Consider the following 22,123-nt stretch of genomic DNA (forward strand, 5'->3'; position numbering starts at 1 on the left):
TTTTGGTTTCTCCCACCCCAAAGAAACTTACCAAATCTGAAGTGATGCAGAGCTGTCTTTTCCTGAGCATACCAGGTAGAAACAGATCATCAAAGGCAGAATCAACCTGGAAAATACAAATACTGCTGCTGTTGACATGCTAGTTGAAGATCATTTGAGCAGACATGACCCTAAAAGACCACAGCTCTGAGTCTGAAATGCCAAGGCTATGACTAGTGCCATCACTTTTTCCTTCCAATCCTGAATCCCAAAGGCCAGCATTACTTTGGTTCTTTCATTTTCCAGCCATAGTTACTATAAACTTAATGTTTGGTTCAGCCTCACGTGCAGTGTGCAAAGAAAAAGAAATTGTGTTATCCTTCACAGCAGCAGGAGAAAGAAGAAAATGCTATTATAATTTGACTGTGCTTTGTAAAAATATTTTCTAATTTTTTTTAAGCTTTTTTACATTAAAAAAGGAAAAACGGAGAGAGAAAAAAAGAAATCCCTAGTGGCAGCTTCATGATATTTACAGTTAGAAACTTAAAGGAGATGGTTAAGTTTGGAGCATCCTGTCCCTTTGTAGTCAGCAAGAAGACAGACAACAACCTGAGATACTATCTGGAGATACCAGTCTCTGTGACCACAGAACAATTCTTAGACTACAGGCATCATGGCTCAGCTGGTTCAGCTTTATAACCATAAATTACTACTCGCCATCAGCAGATCATTATCTATACATACACAGTTATAACAGAAACTTAATTAGTTCTACAATATTAATATTTTCTGCCAGCAAGTATTTCAGTGGGAGTTTCTCTGACAGAATTGCTCTGCAGCTTCTGTGGTACTGCAAGCCTGCAAGAATTACACAGCAAGTCCATACAAGGACTTAAAAATATGTCTTGTGCCAGCACTTCTGGCACTCAGAGTACTGTGACCCCTACATGCCATGAACCCTCTCCTGAACTGATAGGCCTGAGTCCTGTTCCCCCAAATCCAACTGAAACTGGTACAGGTTACTGATATGCATAACAATCGCTACCTGTGACCTTGAACATTTTCTTCACATATATAGCAGATGAGACACAAAATGAGTCTGGGACAGGATCCACTTCACAGTTTGGAGAATGTTTCCACAGCAATAAAGAAAAACTTCCCATTTTGTTTTGACTGTGTTAGCAGCAGCAAATACACATTTCCTCAGCTGGTAATACCTTTAGTGAACTTGCTGACTTGTCACTGATCAGCAGATGAGATTAAAGGCTTATCTTTAATCTTCTGTATCATTTTTTGTCTTTTATCATTTGTATCTTGAATGAATGAGTTTAATAAAACAGCTGTTCCTAGTAACACATCAGAACCTTTAATTTGAATAACTAATGGCACTCCTGAAGGCAATACCAAAGTGCACATCTTCACTGGAGAATCCACATCATTTCTTTGCAGCCACCTCCCTACAAATAAAACAGGAATTAAAATAATTAGATTGAAAACTTTGTCTTGGTTCCTGCCAATAGTAAAGCTCTGTACATGCTCTAAAGAGTCATGAACAGATTTTATTTTTATTTAAACCTTGATAGAATAAGACTTTGTCTCTGAAATTAAGTCTTTGGAGGGGTTTCCAGGTTAAAAAAAATAAAAGGCTGCAAGATTCTGGGCCTTGTCTCTTAGTACTTTACAAGAAGTCTGTACCCACGTAACTAGTCTCAAGTTGTCTTTTCACAGAGATTCGACTGGCTGCAGTGGAATGAGCTGAGTGAATTAAGACTGACCTATTTTGCTATGGGCAACCCTTTCAGGAAGACTTCCAACTGGCACCTCAGGTGGAGACAGGGAGAAAAAGGGACAGTTCATGTTCCCAGAGCATCCAGTGTCAGTCTCAGCCTTGAAAATTGTATAAAGGATGTGAAAGCTGCCTAGGGCTCCATATGGCTTAAACATCTGCTGGAAACTCAGTAGTGTCCCAGCTTCCTCCTCCACTTTCTGCTCTGACAAATATTTAAAGTTCCCAAAGAGGCTGACAAAAAAGCTGATGACACCACACACACACACACTTATACCAGTAAACTCCTCTAGGTTACAGCAGATGTCTCCAGAAGCAGATAGACATGACCACAGCGTAGAACAATGGGAACAAGGATATTCAACAAAGAAATTCTTTACTGTGAGGGTGGCGAGGCACTGGCACAGGCTGCCCAGAGAAGCTGTGGCTGCCCCATCCCTGGCAGCGTTCAAGCCCAGGCTGGATGCGGCTTGGAGCAACCCAGCCCAGTGGAAGGTGTCCCTGACCATGGCAGGGCAGCAGTAACTAGATGACCTTTAAAGTCCCTTCCAACCCAAACCATTCTGTGATTCTATGATATTCACACAGCTCCAGACTCCACAGTTTTTGTACAAGGGTCACTGATTTTTTAGAACAGCATTCTGCATTTAGGTTTTAAAATCAGTACAGATATATCATCAAAACAAAGAAAATTTTAATAAGGACATTCATCCTAGCATAAATTAATCCATCTTGCTGAACTATGGAGATATATCATTGAAACTATAAGGATATGTGCAGAGAACACCCTAAAGCTGGCCTGAGTGGTAAAGCTATATATAAAGTCCCAACACCACAAGGTGCTCGCTCAGATGGACAGGGAATGCTTTAAAACCTTTACTTCAGGACACTGCACCTCTGTAGTACGCCTAGCTACTTTACTCCCACCACCCAGAAAACCACACATCCTTTCAACAGAATTAAATATTCTTGGTGCTGCTGCTTATAATTAGCAAAAACACTGAGGGCAGAAAAAAAAAACCACAAAACCAAAATAAATCTAGCCAGCAGCACTTGGTAAGAACTGCGTATTTATTTAGCATTCCCTTTGTTGACAGTTCAATGCATATTATTGTCAGATAGTGTCTATAAGTTTTGCTTTATCAGTTCTGCCAGCTCTTTCTCTTCCCTCTTTTCCCCATTCTAAATTCCATTTTCCTCCTTAAGAGAGCAGGGGAAAAAAACCCACCAAGAAAGCAAACATGGACTCTGACTCTCATACAACATTTCCATGCCTTGAAATTCAACATACTGTTGTATATGACTGGGTTTCCGTTTCTACTTAAAGTTATTTCCTTGGCAAAGGCAAGTTTGGAGCTGGCTAACAAAAAAAATCTCTCCTTTGCACTATTTTGCCCACCTACTTGCCTTCAAAAGCCAAAAATCACAATCTGATATACAAAGGGAAGCTCAGTGGCTCCAAGTAACCTGCATTCTCCGTTTATTTGCACTGTATATACTCCCTTGAGTATAAGTATGCACATCAATTCCCCTCCTTGTTTAGTCTTTCTGCTCTACTGACACAGCAGCATGATTGACACCGTCCATTGTCCACTCCAAAATGAACAAATTTGAAATGACACCAGAAAGATGCCTCTGTCCAACATTTCTAACTAGAGAAGGGAGAAGAATGGTCTTATTCTTGCCGTAATTCCTGACTGAAAATACGACCACAATGTGTCTGAAAATATGACCACAGCTTATCTCATATAGATATCACTTGAGAGCTGAAAGCCACCTGGCCAAGGACCTTTTACAACTAAAGAACTAGAAATAGCTGTAAAACCTAAAAATGTAATAATAATCAATGGAACTACACAGTACGTAAATGTATAAAAGCTGTAATAAAAAACCTGAGCTATCTATTGCCAGCTTCTTCATTTCTGTATGTAATACTCATGCTCCATGCTCCTTCCGTGTTTGTATTCAGAAATCTGACACAGGAGAAGGCCTGCTCTAAACTACTTTTGCTGGACTTACTCCATGTTTTGGAAGCCAGCATCTGGCCTACATGTCACGTATGTCTTCAGAGCAGGGCCAAGGGAGCACAAGTGGGAAAGGAGCCAACAGATGCCCCAATACAGATGACTATGGGGCAGAATAAGCATGCCCATTGGGACGTCTGACACTAGCTGATTCTCCTGCTGATGGTCAGCATAGAGAATCTCTGTACCATCATAAAATTGTTCATTCTCACAGGCTAAGTCTTCCCTTCACAGACTGAAAGTAAGTTCTAGGAGAAATGCACAGAGGAAGAGCTACATGCCAGCATCAGTTCTAACTTTAGTAGTCTCTGTTGGTACTATTCACTGGATATCTTCCAATGCTACTGAAGTCTATAGCAATCCTTCTTTTGTCATGCTCAGGTATTCACTAGGGCTCTAAACTCACATATCAAATAAAGCCACCCACACTGGGTCTGATTTCTGCTGCTCCCGAAGCCAGTCATAAAAATGGACATAAAAGAACCCCACTTGGCAAAATCCCCTCTGTCTCTCCTTAGGTATATTACAACCTTGCAAGACATTATACATTTTCTTCACATAAACAGTGAATAATCTGCTTAGCAGTAATAGCAAGAAATGCAAATACTTCCTCAGCCAAAGGCAGACTATTACTACTGCACTGGCAAACCCATGCTCCCCACCTTAGTTTGGGAATGGTTAAAACAGTATAAAAGTGTAACACCAGTGGATAAAGCCTGTAGCATGCTGTACAGCCAAGAAGTAATATTTTAATTCATGTGGGGAAACATTTTTGTGTATTGCGGAGACCAAAACTCAGCTTTACAGCCCCATGGGAAAGCTGATCTGGAAACGCTGTATAATTCTGTCTTAGTTGCCTCATGGAGCTGGAGTACAAACAGGTGACGTATTGTGTATTCTGGACTTCTCTTTGGAAAACTGGGCTCTAAACCACAAACATTTGTACACAGTCTCACCCTCTCACCAGGGCCATCATCTGTTTAAAGAAAAAAAAAAAAAGTGCAGGAAATTCAGTGTGACAAGAGGATTGCCACACTTACGATTTTTGCTACTTATTCTGATACTGGGTGGGCTTTTTCTGAAAAGAAAAAAAGAAAGAAAAGCCCCAGCTCCTGGAATCTTGAGAATTTCAGTATTCCTTTTCTTTTAGCTTCTATGAAGCCTAAGTTATTTTTGCTTTAAAATATTTTGGTTTATAACTGTCTTTACTTTTGAAGCCTTGGTAATTATATTGCAAGGTTCAACTTGTGATTTAAGAACCACTAGAAATAAAGATTGTAGATCACTCCCCTGTATATTCCATAGATTACGATCAAATCACTAGAATTATCCCATCTAATTACTATTGATTATGCAATATTTTTTTCTGCTTGGAAAGAACTTCCATTTCTTTATCTGTGAAACTCTTTTTCTTACACAGATACAATGAGATTAAAGAATTCCCTCCAATGACAAACAGTTTTCCTGAGGAATTCTCTGTTTGCTAGAGTACTTCATACACTTAGACCAATCAATTCAAACCAACTTACATACCCACAGTTGCAGGAGCAAGTACTGTGGATGTAATTCAAGTTAGAGACGCACACTCAGTGCTGATTGACAGTCCAGTTTTCATCAAGTTTTGTTTTCTTCTGGGCATCTGCCCTGCGTGAATTGCAAGCTACACAGTAAGAACATTTGTTTAAAGTAGAGAAATTACCTACAGAATTTTAACATCCCCTGTGGCTCAGCAAACAAAATGACTCTACACTGGTAGTCTGGCATCCCCCTGGATTTTGCAGTTTGTATGAAGTACACTGCATCCTTCTCCAGAAAGTACCAAACTAATGACCTTGCCTGCTCATTCCTGCCAAGTAGTAGTTGGCAAGTGAGGAACGCACTTTGGTGAGCAATGCCTTTTACCAATGACATTTTTACCCTTAAAGCTACATTTTTTACATTAATTTAATTGACCAAGCAAATCAATATAAGAACAAGAACATCAGTTTGCATGTTTCAGCATAACATCATAGCAAACAGGCACCTGCACATACAGATCCAAGCAACACTGGAAACGAAAGTAAAGTCTGGAGATTCTCACGTCATTCCTAAACCTTGTAAGCAGCTCAGAGCATTTAAAAACTAGTCAGCAAACCATTTCCCTTTATGAGTTAAATTCCTGGTGCTGTAATAAGACTATTTTTTAAACTACATAAAGGGAATCACAGACTGTGTGTAAAGGTAGCTGATGGGAGCCACAGCAATGAAGCAGTGTTTGCAGGGTTCAGATTTTCTTCTTCTTTTAGCTTTAACCCTGCTACGCAACGCACTGACAGCAGTCAAGACTGAGACAGCAGGAGCTGCAAGTCCCTCCAGGTCCTGAGGCACAGATAAAGCTTCACTGAGCAAACAGCTTCCGACACTTTAAAACTTTTCCAGAAGCGTTCCTTCTGACACCTCACTAGGGATCATTGACTCCTCCAACAGCTATGAGCAAGAATACCCAGCTACATCCCCTGCTTCCTTCCTAGGTGGATGTGTGTGAGATACAGATGATCTTGCCAGGTTTCAGTGCTATTTATCTCCTCCAGGATGGCTGGATTAAAAATGACTTGGTGTGTATCTACCACTTACTGAAAGTCTCACTTTAATGAATTTGTTTCTTTTCTCTACAAATCATCTGGCATTTGAGAAAGATGGTTATTGGAGCACTTTCATTTTTGAATCTCCATCTTGAAATTGAAGTATATTCTCAAATTTATAGTGTATTTAGATGGGAGAAAAATCTCATGCTAATTTAGACCTCAACCTGCAACTCCTTCCACATGTGCTTGTCTTTACCAGCATACCATTCCCTGGGATGAGTGGATTCCAGCAAGCTGGTATCAGTGGCAGCAAGCTGAAGCCTGCTTCAAACTGCTTGCAGGATCAGGGCTTTCTTCTTCTGGAATGCATCATTGTAAAGGAGCACAGTTTTCAAATAAGGCATCTGCATTGAGACACTGACACTCACTGAAGACTCTTCAATGATTCTTTTATGTAACTAAAGGTCAGACTGAACCTCCAAATGTGGAAATTTTGACATCCAATTCAGTAGCCCACATTAAAAATTGGGCCAGTGTTTAATTATGTCTAGAGATTGCATGAGTTCAGCTGAAACAATTCACACTCACCTCATGTGTTTCTCAGTGTTTTCAATGGTGGAACTGAATAAATACCCTTTTGCTCCACAGATGCACTGGATCAAGGTTTAGCTTGTTACACATAAAAAATAAATCAGCTCATATTTCCTTGACTTCATTTTTCCAGCTTTGTCATTCTGTCTAAGAGCATACTGCATGATCAAGCCAGGCATGGCTATGCATGTTAATAACCCTTGGAAAACTATGGATATTTCTGTGCAAAATACTTTTTATTTTTTCCAAATAAATAGTCAAAGTGCACCTGGTGAAAGATACTTTTCTTTCTCTCCCTCTCTTTTTTTTTTTTTTAATAAAGCCTGTGTTTCAAAAACCCTAAGTGGAACCACAACTGTAGTGCTGCTTTTCACATCAGAAGGACAGTACAGTCTTCAGAGGATATGGCTCCCAGCCAGTTGTTTAATGCTTGTAGGTCAATATACAACCAGCTCAGCTTCTGCTGCCTAATTGACAAACCACATATCAGGCACAGGAAGGTTAACAACTGTGCTTTCTTTCACCTAAGATCCTCTGCTGAGTCCCTGGGCCCTCAGCCCCTTTTTATTTTATCATTCACAAATATCTGCTGTGAGCTCCCTCAAGGCACAACAGATTAACTGCATGCCTGAAAAAAACATGAGACCCCTGGTAAGCAGTGGGTGTCTGGTCACTCAGGAGCCAGGCTAGCTGTTCATCATGCTCCTTGATTTCAGTCTGCCAAAGAGGTTTAGATCCACTGCTCCCAGTGTAAATTATTTGTGGATGAATGAACCAGGAAGAATTTCCTCCAAAATATTTTTGATTAATGGAGTCATGACATCAAATGTCAATGCATCACCAGACTTGATAAAATTGAGTAACCTACTCCAGCTTATTTATCAATTGTCTGTGTTTTAAGGTAAGTACCTCTCTGCAGCAACAAAAGTTAAAATTCTTTGCACAAAAATGTTTCCTAGAACACCAACAAAGAAGTAGCCTTCTTTTCATTAGTTTTTTTCCTGGTATTATTCCCTGCCTGTTTAAAAGGAACAGACCTACTAGTTGGGGAAGATTTCTGGGGGAAGGGGGGACACCAGAGCAGAGCAGAGAACACAAATACCAACAAGACCCAATGCCTACTACTACTGAGGAAAATCACCTGATTATTTCACTCCTTCCTGTCCCCTCCACATCATGGCAGTCACATACAAGGGAAATACATGGAAAACACCAGACCTCATCCAACACTGCAATATCTTAGTACAATGGGGTATACCTCTGACTAGACACATCAGTACTAAAGGGGCACAAGAACCCTTTTCCAGTTAATTATTCCAGTTAATATTCGTGTCCAGATTCTTGGGAATACTGCCCCTACTATATCATAATAGTAATACTTTGTACTTCACTTCAGCGAAGCTGCACTGAAGTCCAGCAATGTAAGCATGGAGGTTTCAACTCTGCCTGTAGCCGTAAGACAGCATATAGTGACATAAAACCACCTCTGTGCGTGCTTCTTCCATTAACGCTGAATAACTGTCACCTGGAAGAGAAATAACCTAGTGAAGACTCTAACAGCAACATGCATCCAGTCAAGGCTGAGTTATGCCATGTGTTGCAAAGACTTAACGATTCTTAGTCCCTCAGGTTGAGCGCTAATTGTCTGAGGGACTAAACACTGATATTTATCCATGAGTTTGATGTGCACCTTCTTTGAAGGAGACACCGAGTAGTTCCATTAGCCGCACACATAGCTTTTTCCACCTGCCTTTTATTAGCCAGGAAAGACACACTGTTATTCTATCAGCTGTTGCTTTCAATGTTTGTATGGATTTCTGACCCTTGCTGTGTTTGATGGTGCTGAGCTTGAGGTGGGAGGACTGTGCTGACCCAATAGTCTCAAAGTGACGCAATCACCTTCCTCATCAAGCTCCAACAGAGGATGTGGATAATTCTGCAGAGATGCAGAGTTCAGATCTGTAGTTCAATTACTCAAAGTGAAATAACCTTCCCTGTATTATCTGTGGAATGCAGATCCCTCTAAGGTTTCCTTTCTTGCTACTAGTGTCTGTACTACTGGAGGAAGAGATCAGAATGGCTCTGTATCATCCTTCCACCCAGCTGTTTCAGGCAAAAACATCAATTTCTTACCCTCAAAGGCTCTTGAAGAAAAATGTTTTAAGTATATCGCCTTTCAACAAGGACCTCCTTGTGTGCATAGCACAGGTGCGAAAGTGTAGCAAAGCAACAGCAGTAAATCAACCCTTGCGAAGTAACACAAAAGCAGACATAATACTGCAAAACCAGTCAAAACCGATAAATATGTGTGTTCAAACCTTTGCTGTAGCTTGCAATGTGCAGAACACAAGAGGCAGAAAACAGAAGCTGGGATTTGTGTCTAAGCTTTTCCTTTACCTCAAGAGAAAAACCCTAGCCTGCTTGATGATCTCTCTGCTTCCCCTGCAATTCCCATTTTTTCTATAATACATACAATTGTATCTTTAACAAGGTCAACACAGTACAAAGGGCACAGATACTGGAGTTCTAACTTTAGGTCACAATGATTTCTGGCAGGAAAATTGCTTCAGCTTTGGAAACACAAACGTACCTCCAAAGATTTGAGGGCCAGCTGCTGTTTCTGCATGTTTGTTTCTTTTCCTTTTGTGACACTGAGAAATGTGATTCCTCCTGTAAAGAGGGGAAAACTCCAGTATCCATCATTTTGAAGGATTACAGTCAGTGCCATTAACTTGTGAATGCAGCTCTAGTCTAAATTACATTTTCTCTTAGGGCACTCTGAAAGTGAAACTGAGCATGAGACTTGAAATTAAACTGGACTGGGAACAGAAAGCCTGGGAACCTTTCCCCTTTCCATAAAGTCGCTGAAGCCATTTTACTTTGCAACAACACTACGATATATTTCCATTGGCCTGGAAGACAAAGCTCAATTTGTTTGAGTAGCTTGGAGAAATGGAATTGTTATGATTTACAAAGTTAAGTAAAAAGGTCTTTTTAGGCTACCCAGGGAAGTGGTTGAGTCACCATCCCCAGAGGTATTTAAAAGATGTGTAGATGTGGTGCTTAGGGATATGGCTTAGCAGTGGACTTGGCAGTGTTAGGTTTACTGTTGGACTTCATGACCCTAACGGTCTTTTCCAATCTAAATGATTCTATGTTCAAAAGCCAGTTTTCACCTCCCTTAGTTTAATTTTTCAGGCCTTCATATACTGGCTGAGCAATTTCATTTGCATGAAGCTGTACTGGTTTTCTTCAGAATTAACCAGGTAGAACGGTCATACCTATTTCTGCCCACATGCAGGGCCTAATATGTTTTTCCATCTTTGACATTTTTCACAGAACTGAGATTGAAAACCTAAAGATTCATTTTTAAAATAAATTGCAGACTTCAAAAGTGCCTCTGCATTTCTGTTTCCACTGAAATCAACATTCAGAAATTCAGTCTTCCTTTTCTGTGTTTTCAGGAAAAAACATAAAAATGTACATTGTTGCACTGCTATCTTCTCTAGTTTGTAGATAGCTTGAAACAGTATGTCTGAGTGATGAAGTCCTGTCTCTCTTCCTAGTGGAGTAAATCAGAAACCAGAAGATGAAAGTCCATGTCAGCATTGTTTTACACTTCCACAGCTAAGCATGTCAGCAGAAATGCTCAGCTGAACTTCTGCAGTTTACCATTTTTTCCCCCTCAGTACTATAAAAAAACTAAATCTATATTTACTATAAAAACTATAAAAAACCTATATTTGCTATAAAAACTACAAAAACCCAAACTAAATCCAAGTGTGTGCCCAGTACCTATCTGTACAACTCATCAGAAACAGTAGATTAGTCATACAATGTATAGCACAACAGGAACTGAAAACACAAAAGGCAGCTGAGAGCAGTAGAGCTCTCCTAATCGCCAGAACATCAGAACAGCATCTTCTTTTGCCTTGTTCCTGTTCTAAAGAGAAAGCTCTCCTTGCTGCCACCATGCCGCCAGCCTGATGCATGGGCTATGCAAAAGGTCCTACAGTAGAAAGTACGCTTTGGAGACCACAAAATCCTTGTTCCCTACCAATACCAAACTCTCAAGCCAGGAAACAAAAATTACTGAAAGACATTTATTTGAAGCTCTTTCATTTAAAAACCAAGTTCACAATTTATGGAAGCACTAAGATACGACTCAGAGGGGATACGGAGTTTGGATGCAAAACTGTTGTGCTGGGAAGGTATCACCTTCCACTAAGGACAGTAAAGCTTTAGCACACTCTATTAAGAAATTGTGTTCTTGATGCTCTCCCTCAAAAATTACATAGCTGCTAGCTGGACTACGTAAAGCCACAGCATTTTCCTCAGATGTACTCTCCCTAGGCTTTCAGAAGTTCACAGGCTATAAATACAATTACATCTGTATACTTCTTCCTCTGTTTGGAAAGAAAATTTTGTATTGCTAAACCTCCTTGTTCTCAGGTTGCCCAGTTTGCTTTTATGCCATTCTTGCTGCCTCTTACTCAGCTGACACAGTGCCACAATGGTAGCATTAGAAAGGTTTCTGCTGTCACACTAAAAATAATTTCACAACCCCAGTCTAGGCAGATTTACAAGCAGTTAACAGTCTGATAATTTCAGTGGATCACATATTTGGTAGGATTTTGGAAACATAATATATTTGTTTTAATTTTATTTTTTCCTCTTTTTTTCTGTCATTTATTCTCACCAACGAGTCTGTTGAAATGTAAAGCAAATCTATTTTATGTACTGTTATATCTTTTTCAAACCACGGCCATCAAGTAAATATTTACAAATATTCTGTGGTTTAATTAATTGGCTATGGTCTGTTCAAACTGTGTGCATAATGTTGGTCTATTTGCAGAACACCACCACTAAGGAATGCCTCTGTTTCTTCTCTTTTGTGTACATAATACTTGCCATTACCTGATATATCAGATTAGGAGTGTTATATGAATATACTGATTCTGGCAATGAAGTCTGGAAGTAACTGTGTAGAACCTGTTCATCATGTTTCCATGGTTATTCATAAATATTATGGCCAACCTCAGTCAATCTATGCCACTTCCAAATGAAATGTGGGGTTTTTTTCAAATTGCTGAAAGCTGTTTTCTTTCAAAACTCATTTCTGAGTACTCTGAGAAATTCAGTCAACGTTTTATTAATGTCATTTAAAGGATGCCCAATGCAAACAGTTATTCAATGCCAGTGTTTCCATATTTTGACCAGTACACCACTTCTATACTTTGTTTACTTCTACACTGAGTTTGTAGGGGAGGAAAAGTGGGAGGAGTGGAACGGCTGCTATAATGAAATTTAAAATAACTGAAAGTTCCTTTGACAGTTTCCTTATTCCCTGAAAAATTAGTGTGCTGCCTGGAAAATTAAAGGAAATCTGATCTATAACTCCAGTGGAAACCACTTGTCATCTATTGTCCAGATATGAGAAATGTTACTTTTCCTCTTCCACACATGCTGCAAGTAGCAATCCAGCTGAATGCTTTGCGGAGACTGGGAGGCCCCTAGAGACCAAACACAATCATCTACTCTGGCTTCCCAGATGATACAAACCATGGAATTTCAAAGCCTGTAACTCCTGCTACGGCAACAAGCATGGTCATCAGAAAGACATCTATTCCTGATTTAAAGACTTCCAGTGATAGAGAGCTACTATGTTCCTGGATAAATTTTTCCAAACTTGTTAAATAACCTTATTGTTAAAAATGCAGCCTTACTCCTACTTTGAATAGATCCTTCTTTTTCTATTTGTTGGCTCTTGTTACACATTCATCTGTTAGAGTAAATTCTACAATTGCAATCTTTAGACTGTTAGAAAATTTTACACTGTGAACAGGGCACTTTTCAAAGTCAAGAGCCTGATTTTTTTTCATCTTTTGATGCAAAGGAATACTATTTATTTACTCTAGTTTATCTTGCCCTTTGAAGAGGCAGTGTATGAAAACAGTCTCTATACAGACACTATGTCATGCTTTACCACAAGGATAGCTGGTATCTGGCATAGTCTTTCCAGCTGTCATGGTTTAACCCCAGCCAGCAACCAAGCACCACGCAGCCACTCGCTCACTCCACTCTGGAGGGGTGCGGAGGAGAATTGGAAAGCAATGTAAGAGGGCTGATATAAGAATAATTTAATAATTTAAACAGAATAAAAAAGAAAAGAACAATAATAATAATAAAAACAATAATAACAAAAGTTGTAATGGAAAGGTGGGGTAAAGGATAAAATTCAAGAGGAAAGGGAGAAAGGAAGACAAGTGATGCACAGTACAACTGCTCACCACCTGCTGACCGATGCTCAGCCAGTCCCCAAGCAAACATCCACAGGCCACAGCTAACACCCCAAGTTTATATACCAAGCATGACAAAACCAGGACACCAGCCTTTAATATTATCATTACTATTAATATTATTTTAAGAGTAAAGAACACCTCCATCCATCATGCCTTCCAATATAACTGAAGCAGATGAAATACCAATATGAACAGCCAGCGTGAAAGTCTCATTCATAGATACTGGAATGATATGAGACTTGCAAACATTTGGTTCTACTTCCAGGAGATACTGCTCAATGCAGTAATACCCACAATCTACTCAACACTCTGAAACCCATCCTGTTTAGAAATTAAAATTGTGAAAGCAAGCATTTTCCCAACCTTTTGGACAGGAATAGACACTAAATTTCTTGGAAAACCTCCATCTCTTTTCTTTTGTTTCCAAGTAGTTTGACATATTCTCAGATTTATTTGAAAGGACTTGTGAACTTCTTTGCCATTTCCCTCCCAAAATAACTTACAAGAATCTTATTGTTAACTTTTCATTATTTTAGTACACTGCATTATGCTAGTTGTTTGCAAAAATTACTAATTACTTTTTCTGTCCCATGATTCGTTACTTGGACTAGATTTGAAAAGGTCAAATTAGGAACTCTACACAGAAATCAGAAATGTTTCAGCCACTGCTTGAGCAGTCACACACAAAATGGTCTTGTTGTGAACATTAAAGTACCACAGGAGAAGAGATCAGACAGCAGGAGGCACATGTTTTGGTGTGGGACCATAAATTCAGAATGAAAAGAGATAAGTAATAGAGCTGCATATGCAGCTGTTAAACAAATGAAATCCTGCGTCTTCCAGCACCTTCCTGGTTGCTGCACTACATATTGTTAATTACACTGTAAATACTCTTCCTGTTTCATGCATATTCAGTAACAATGTATGCAAAAGGCATTATGAACAGGCCTGAATTGAAAGTCAGCCTTATACCACCTGCTCAGGAGTGAGAATGGGGTCAGGATGTGGACAGTCAGCTGGAATTTTTTGGAGTAGCATTTAGACTGTCCTCAGACTTATAATTGGCACCTCTAAGACCAAGGGAACAGAGCCAGGAATTACAGCCACTTGTCCCTCCTTCCTAAGAGTTTGTAAATTGAGGATATCGCCCTGTATTTCTTATGCAGAAGTACACTTTAAAGATTGCATTCTTTCTACATTTACAGCTTATTCTGGACCTCTCTTAACTAGAGCCTGAATACAGTTCAAATCCAGTCCCAATGCTGACATTTGTGCATGCTTCTATCCAGTATTTTGTCAGGCAAAACTCCATTGGCTTTGCAAAGGGCTGTGCTTGAGCAAGAACATCAGGTTTGACCTTTCAATTGCTCAGTGACAATTAATAACAGCTCAAAACAGAGATTTTTCTTTTTGGTTTTTTTAAACACAATACAAAAAGTCCAGTCTGCTACAGAATGTTTGCTGCCACTGAAGCTCTCTTTACCAAAACTAACAGAAAAAACTGGTTCTTTTCCAAAGTTGCTTCAACATGCCTTTAAGAACCTATACAGAGTTCAAGAGTTAACAGATCAGCACCTTTCTGAGCACGCATGCTTGCATCAAATTCAGCAGCACAGTCAGAAGTCTCTGATTCCTATACATATAAATATAAATGCAGCCTAAACCAGTTACACATATAAGTCCTTCTGTGGCAGAATGGGAGTGAGAGTTCAGCTCCCATCCAATCTTCTATCTGCTAGTAAATGTTTTTTCCCCCTTTCAACCTTAAGACAAGCAAGGGAGATGGTGCGGTTTGGAGTCCAGTCTAATTTATCTCCTCTGTAAATCTTGTGAATTGCTATCTAAACAACTGTTCTATAAAGCAAACCCTCTGACTGATTGGTCCCATGTGTCATAGGGCCAGGTCAGATAGGTATCTATTCACTTATTCCATGAATGCAAGAGGCCAGCATAAATTTCATGTCAAATCTATGTTTATTTAATTAGACTACTAACTACATGAGACAATCCTGCCATTAAAAGGAGGAAGGTGCCTTTATACTGTGGAGGAGACCAGGCGAGTAACTAAGTTTATAAGCTAGTCCATCACTTCATTCCATTCATTCATCCATTCACACTTTTTATTTTTTATTTCTGACATTTAAGTCAGAACTCCACTTTCCAAAACAGCCTGAACCTCCCTCATCTTTCCAGTGGCTGTAGAAGAAATACTTAAGTATGTCCAGATCACCCAGCTTAGCCCAGTGGTTTCCTACACAGTTGAACAAGAGGCATTTTACCTTCTCTTTCAGACTTGCCTGCTGTTGAAGCCTGAATAAAATCTTGTCCCCTTGAAAGACAAAAGCAAAATTCCCACTAAATTAATCAGAACCAAGGTTTCCCTCCTCATACAGCTAAGAAAAAGAAGTCTACAAAAGCAGTAGTTCTGTGTTTGGGTTTTTTTTTTTTTCCTTTCTACAGACAGGTAAGACAGCTAACTGTTGTCACTTAGAGGCATTAGAAGTCTTAGCTTTGCAGCCTGTCTCTTTTCCCAAAAACACTGCCAGGCAGACTGGAAGCTGTAGCCTAACAATCATAACTTTAGATCAACTACTCTAGTCATCACTTGTGGCTTTGGGGAAAATCATTACCCACATGCCACTTAGGTCAGTACTAGAGTTGTACTACATCGTGAGCTAATTATGGAGTGTGATGCTATATGGAAGGGCAGATCACTTCCAGTTTTCTTGCTTTGAGTGTTCTGTTCTGCGTGCATTTCACCAGAAACAATCTTATGTTTTAACATTTCCATTAGTTCTAACACACAGTTTGTACAAGTATCCTATGTCCCTCCTGGTTTGCCTTGCAGATCAGTGGGAATTGTCCATTCTCTCCCCAGCTTGCTAATACTTTCTCTAGAGTGTGGATAAACATCAGATGAGAACTCTATTCATGTCTGGATCTATTTCCTTGAGATGCACGCTACATTACACAGGAAAGAAAGCTGAACCTGTAGACAAAGTGCTGTCCAACATCTCAAGCACTGCTGGTTAAGTACCTGGTTCTTCTGTGCTTTTTAATGCTATTTCCCTGATACCACTATTTTATGGTACCACATTTCAGTAGCACCTAAGTACCTTGAGGCATAAAACTGACCAAAATTGAGAGCACACATGGTGTCCATGAAAGACGGATTTCTACCTGCCCTGCCTTTGGGAGTTAAGAACTCTGCTTTGACGTAATTTTTTCCCAAATGCATTGATTTGTGATTTAAAGATCAAATAATTTAACAGCTTTTTGTTGTTATTTAGTATGAGGTAGATTGTTTTTTGGCAAGGTTGAAGAGCCTTGAGATAGGACACTGTCGGTACAGTATTACTTTGACAAGTTTTTCAAAAAGGAAGATGTAGTTTTTCCTACTGATGCTCAGACCCTTTACTGCCTTTGGAAGACTTTGCACGGTCAGATCCTTTTGCCAAATAATAGTTTATTTTTCAGCTGTCTTTCCACAGTTCCACAGGAATGCAGCTTGTCTTTATTACCTTCAAAATGAGCCCTGTGGGTTCTCAACTTAAAACAGAGATGGTTCCCTATTCTGATTATCATCACTTAAGAGCAGCTACCAAAGAACAGACCACCTCTATGTGCACACTTGTGTCAGCACCTAGCACAGAAGAGCTTTATATGAGCTTTATATCTCATGACCTCTAGTTACTTCTGTAATGACATTGTTGTTATTTTTCAAATCCGACAAAATTAATTTGATAATTTATCTCTCCTCCTGCAATTGGTTTCAACAATAGCCAGCTGACAGGGGAAGAAAAGGGGGTTTTAGTGCTAAGAAGTGTTATAGTGAGGACAGGCTTACTGGACTGACGGGGTTTTAGAAAACATGGAGTGCCTAAAATACCTCTAAGTCAACACCCAGCCTGAAATTTTCTTCTGTATGCTTCTACTTTCCATTCCAGACTATGTTCATCTTTATGCTTGCTGTCATACTATGTTTTAATCTTTTACCAGTTCACTGTAAATCTCGATATCATTATAACAACAGAACTGAATCACGCTAAGGCATACAACTTGACATGACTGAAAGCTACAAAACAGGAAGTCTTTAAGATAAATCCAGAGCTCAGAAAGTATCACACAGAGGCCCTAATAACTACTCTAGCTGTAGAATTACCAGTTCTGCCAAAAGCAACAGATTTCCTTCTGATCTCAGAGCAACTGTTTCCACACAAATCACATGTGGAGACATTTTATAGGGGTTATGCTATCTATGCCTCTTCTGTTTTCTCCTTGCATAGATTCTTGTATTTTGACACTACTTCTCCTCCCATATAAATGACCTTGTAAATTAAATTTATAGCTTCACAACTGGGGTCAGATCAGTACAGTTTGTTCTAGTTTGGAATATAGAATAGGAAGGAACGTTCTTAATAGGTTCAGGACAGACATTATTGCTTGGGAATGGAAACAGGCTCCACCAATCACTAGAACAACAAACTGGGAATTGGGAATCCCTTGTTTCATCTTGGCTGGCTGTGTGAACAAATCATTAAGTCTTTCTGAGGCTCCAGTACACTCATCAGTAAAGACGAAATCTGACCATTCCTGTCTACTTCAGAGGGAACTGATCTGCACTAAGCACTGACGTATTGACATAGAAATGACTATAAACACATAAATCTAGATCTCAGTTTTAAATGGTAAAAGTTAACTCACCGTTCAGGAGAATGACTCTGAGCCCCACACTCCTACCATACTCCAAGCATATTAATTCTTACCCATGCAGTACTTCTCAGATATGTCTTTGGAGATGGCAGGCACTCAGCTTTATTACCGTTTGCGTAGTATGCTTCATCCATTTCCTACAGTGAACATGAGTGTTGCAGATACCACAGTATTGTTCACTGTCAGAAATGGAAAAACATTTCTAATGAAAGATTACGGCAGGCACTGCACATGCCATGTGCCAGTGTGTAAAGCCTTCAGGAGAATGGACATAGTATTCGTCCAACTCTTCCTGAAAAGATGATTTGCCAGGCTTCAAATTTCCACCACTTCATCACTTAAAGATGCCCAATATCATATATTGCTATTGGGTACATACACTATTCATCACTGCAAAGTTATAAAACAATCAAATGCAGTATCAGCCTGTGTAGGCACAATGCAGAGAGAAATGTTGAAATAGGGGGAGTATGAGAAGTCAAGACCCACTAGCAAACTTGGGTGAAGAGCAGAATTCCATCGACAAAAATTGCACAGGCATTTTTGTTACTGCTAGTGACAAATCATGATTATGGCAGCTTCGTAAAAAGCTGAACATGCTTTTTGCTCTGCATCTTCCCTACCCACGTTCCCACCCCAGACTACTGTAGCATTTTGGCTGCCACTTTCCTGCTAAAGGAGGCAAAGTTTAGTAAGTGGGACACGAGATCAGGCATCAGCACAATTGGGCTTTACTCTTGGCTATGCCAGTGACCTGCTATTTGACCTTTTCCATGGAAACAAATAGCACCTTTGTGTGTCCTTATTTCTATTCCTACACTTTGCAAGTCCTGTGAGCAGAGCTCTCCCTACGTGTGCAGGGTACAATGCATAACCAATCCCCAGTCTTGGTCAGGGCCTTAACATCCTCAAATAAAGCAGATAATTTTTACTAAATGTCAAAAAATGCACTCTCAGAGAAATCAAATGGTTGGCAGAAAAGTCTGTACAGAAGTGTCATTCTTTCCATTTTCACTTCCTCTCTCGTTCAACTTTCAACTTTGTATGTTAATCTTACAAATATTCATCTAAAAAGTAAGAGGCATTCATTGCTCGTCTTTCAGGCCTAATATTGGTGCAGTCCTTACTCAGGTAGTCTATACACTTTCTGAATTAACAGTGGCTTTTTTAAAGACCCTATCATGACCAATGGTTAGCAGATCATGCAGTCTGCACTGATAAAAGAGAAAAAAAAAAACACAAACCAAAAACCAAAGAAAAAGAGAGAAAGCAGCCCAGTACCTTTATACCCTTTTACATGTTGTTCTCCCACCTTCCTCCACTAGGCTTCTTTGGATCTTGTTTTGAATTTCTGGAAATAAAAAAAATGAAACACTTAAAACCTGTCTAAATAGAACGTACATATCTATATCTATACATCTATATATCTAAAACAAAGAAGTGGTATCACATGACTCACTGGAAATCAAGGTTCGTGAGGGTTACCCTGAAAAGCTCAAATTATGTCTACTAACAGATACCCTGCAACACGACATGACTTCCAGACTGTCTGCACTGCAGGAAGGTGTTCATCCTGCTCTCCAAGCCAGAGTCAGTTTGGTGCACATTTGAGGAAAAATGAAACTGACATTATGACTTTTTTTTCATTAAATCTGATAGAAGTCTAGACATGTTATAAATAACCAGGAGGAAAACAATAGGCAGAACACAGGTAAATGAGTCAAAAGCTGTATGATACACACTGAATATCCATAATACTCTAACAGTTTCATCCCAGTGATTATAAATAACGTGTATGTTCATGTTTGTAAAATGTAATTAAATAATACAGACTATAACAATAGTAATAAGTATTTGTGAGTATATACAGTATCCCATTATCTTTGAAAACTCCAAATAAACTAGTCATTTCTTCCAAACCTACTACTAAAAAAGCAGCTCTTATTTTCTTGAATGTGTAACAGTGATAGCAATCCCAATCTTAACTACAAAGTGCCAAACTTCGGGATCTATTGAAAACCCTACCCAAATGAGCAGGCTTGAGTCTTTCTATAGCATAAAGTGTGGGGTAGCAGCACTGGCATGCTGATTCTTTGACTCTACTTTACAGTTCACTCTTGGTTAAAGCTGCACTAGAAACAAATAGGGCTCAAGGCATCTGAAAAAATACTGTTCCTCAGCTGTGAGGTCATCTCTTACATTCGATCAGCTAGTAGGTAAATTGTGTAACAGGAAATATCCAAGCTGAAATACTCAAACTGCCAAGGATTATGAATATATTGTTTTGCTTTGGAAACAAATGCACTGTAGAGACTAGAGTCACAGTGCAAGGAAGACATAACAAAGGCTTTGTTTGTAAGGGGATGGAACCACTGCTCTCTGGTCAGGGATGAGGTTGGCTGATGTGTTTTCCATAACAGTCAACTGAACAATCTCAGCACTCAATCCTGGCCAAATACTAATCTGCTGAATTTATTACATTTGGGGGTTTAAATTAAAATTACCATCCGTAACTCATGTGTGGTAAACAGCACAGAACACATGACAAGAGAAAAAAAAGCACCTCATGAAAAGGTGGGCAAATTTCACTAGGTTTGAGGAGCCCAGAGGACTGTGATCCTGCACATTGAACATTTTCTTGCTAAGCAAAAAGCATAACAGCTTAATGAGGTTATTTGCTAAAAACCCCTCTGTTCACCTCAGTAATGGTCTGTGCAGTCCAGGTCTGGAAATGTAGTTGGTTTGACCAAAGCGATACTATCAACCGAACAAAGCCAAATTTCATAGGAAAAATGCCATGGTAGCCAGAAATAATACACATACACACACAGAAGAAAATCCCAGCTTGGGTTTTGGGGTTTTTTGTTTTGTTTTGTTTTTAAGATTTCTGCTCTCACAATCATAAATATTCTCAGGACAACAAAAGCTGATTCAATATTGCAGCTATGTGGACTGAGGTAGGTGAAATCCCAGGCCACTAAACACACGGTATTTGGACTTCTGCAGGCCCACCATGTCACCCAGCACTCCTGGTCAATAAAGCTGCTGGTGGTGACTCTGTGGTCTAATTCCTGTTATATCAAGCAAGGCTGAGGGCTTAAACCTTTTTTCTCTTTCATTACAACTCTTATACAAGTGCTTCCTTCTGGAAACAGCAAGTCTATTCATCACCAGTTGAATAAACCTACAAGGTATGAATGCCAGCAGGTTACCCACTGCATGCTTTCAGTTTGACGTGCCAAACCATGTGTTTGACATGATTACTCCACAGAAATGGAAATGGGTCTGGGCTTAGTGGAAACATGTCACACTGCACATGCACACAGAGGTGCAAATTACCTGCAAAATGATGCTGGGTAAAATTGGCCTAAAAAATGTTTTGAGAATAAGTCTGTTGCCAGCAATGCTTCCCTATTAACCTTCTTTTGTCCAAGTGTCTGCAAATCCTATATTGAATTCATTTTCTAATGAGGGTATCATCCAACAAGCGATCCCGTCTTACTGATCCCAGGAAATTACGAGTCTTAGGAACTACCCAGATAGGCTCTTCTACCCCTCTCATGGCATCATTCCTTCCAGTTCATAATTCCTAGTACAAATAAAAACAAATAGAGTGGGACCTCAAGACACGCTAGGTTGTACAGAGAGGGTCCATGCTTACAGTCTCCTGTGTAAAAATGAGGCACAGACTAAGAACTGGTCATAAAATATTGTACAGTCAAAGGAGATGGGCACATTCAAACAACAACTCATCCCATCTGTGGGATGGGATGGCTCAGCTCTGTAGGTGCTTGTCTCTCTTTGCTCTCTAGGAGGAGAGTAACTTAGATTAAAAGGTTAACTTTTTTAGCTTTTTAAGGTTTTATTGATGACTAGTGCTAGATAAGAAAAATTCCATGTGTACAGCTGACAAAAAAGGTCTTCCTACCCTCATGTTGCAAAAGAGAACAAATGAGGCTAAAAAAAATGATCAGTCACTTGCTTAATGTCATATAACAGCTTAGTAGAAAAGCTAGAAATGAAAACTCCTATTTTTTTGGTTCAGCCCTTCCTTCCCTGTGGTGAGATAGGCAGGAAAAAGGTTCTCACTGCTTTCCAATAAACAGCAGTGGAAATACATAATTGACTTATTTCACACTTTGTGCTTCCTGTCCATTTCTCTGT

The 22,123-nt window shown here is 39.5% G+C and overlaps 1 long non-coding RNA gene across 3 annotated transcripts in view; it reads right to left on the reverse strand.

The window, feature by feature from the left end:
* The window catches only part of LOC308071978, a 378,690-nt gene that overhangs the window by 331,773 nt on the left and 24,794 nt on the right, over window positions 1-22,123 (reverse strand). For 2 of the 3 annotated variants that reach the window (XR_013931445.1, XR_013931446.1), the window contains exon 3: window positions 19,241-19,310. This is a non-coding gene — a long non-coding RNA (uncharacterized lncRNA). Of the gene's footprint in view, window positions 1-31; window positions 1,437-19,240; window positions 19,311-22,123 lie in introns of all 3 variants that reach the window. The other variant, XR_013931447.1, reaches the window with a different exon arrangement.

Source organism: Falco punctatus (genome assembly GCF_963210335.1).
Source record: "Falco punctatus genome assembly, chromosome: 12".
NCBI classification, from domain to species: Eukaryota; Metazoa; Chordata; class Aves; order Falconiformes; family Falconidae; genus Falco; species Falco punctatus.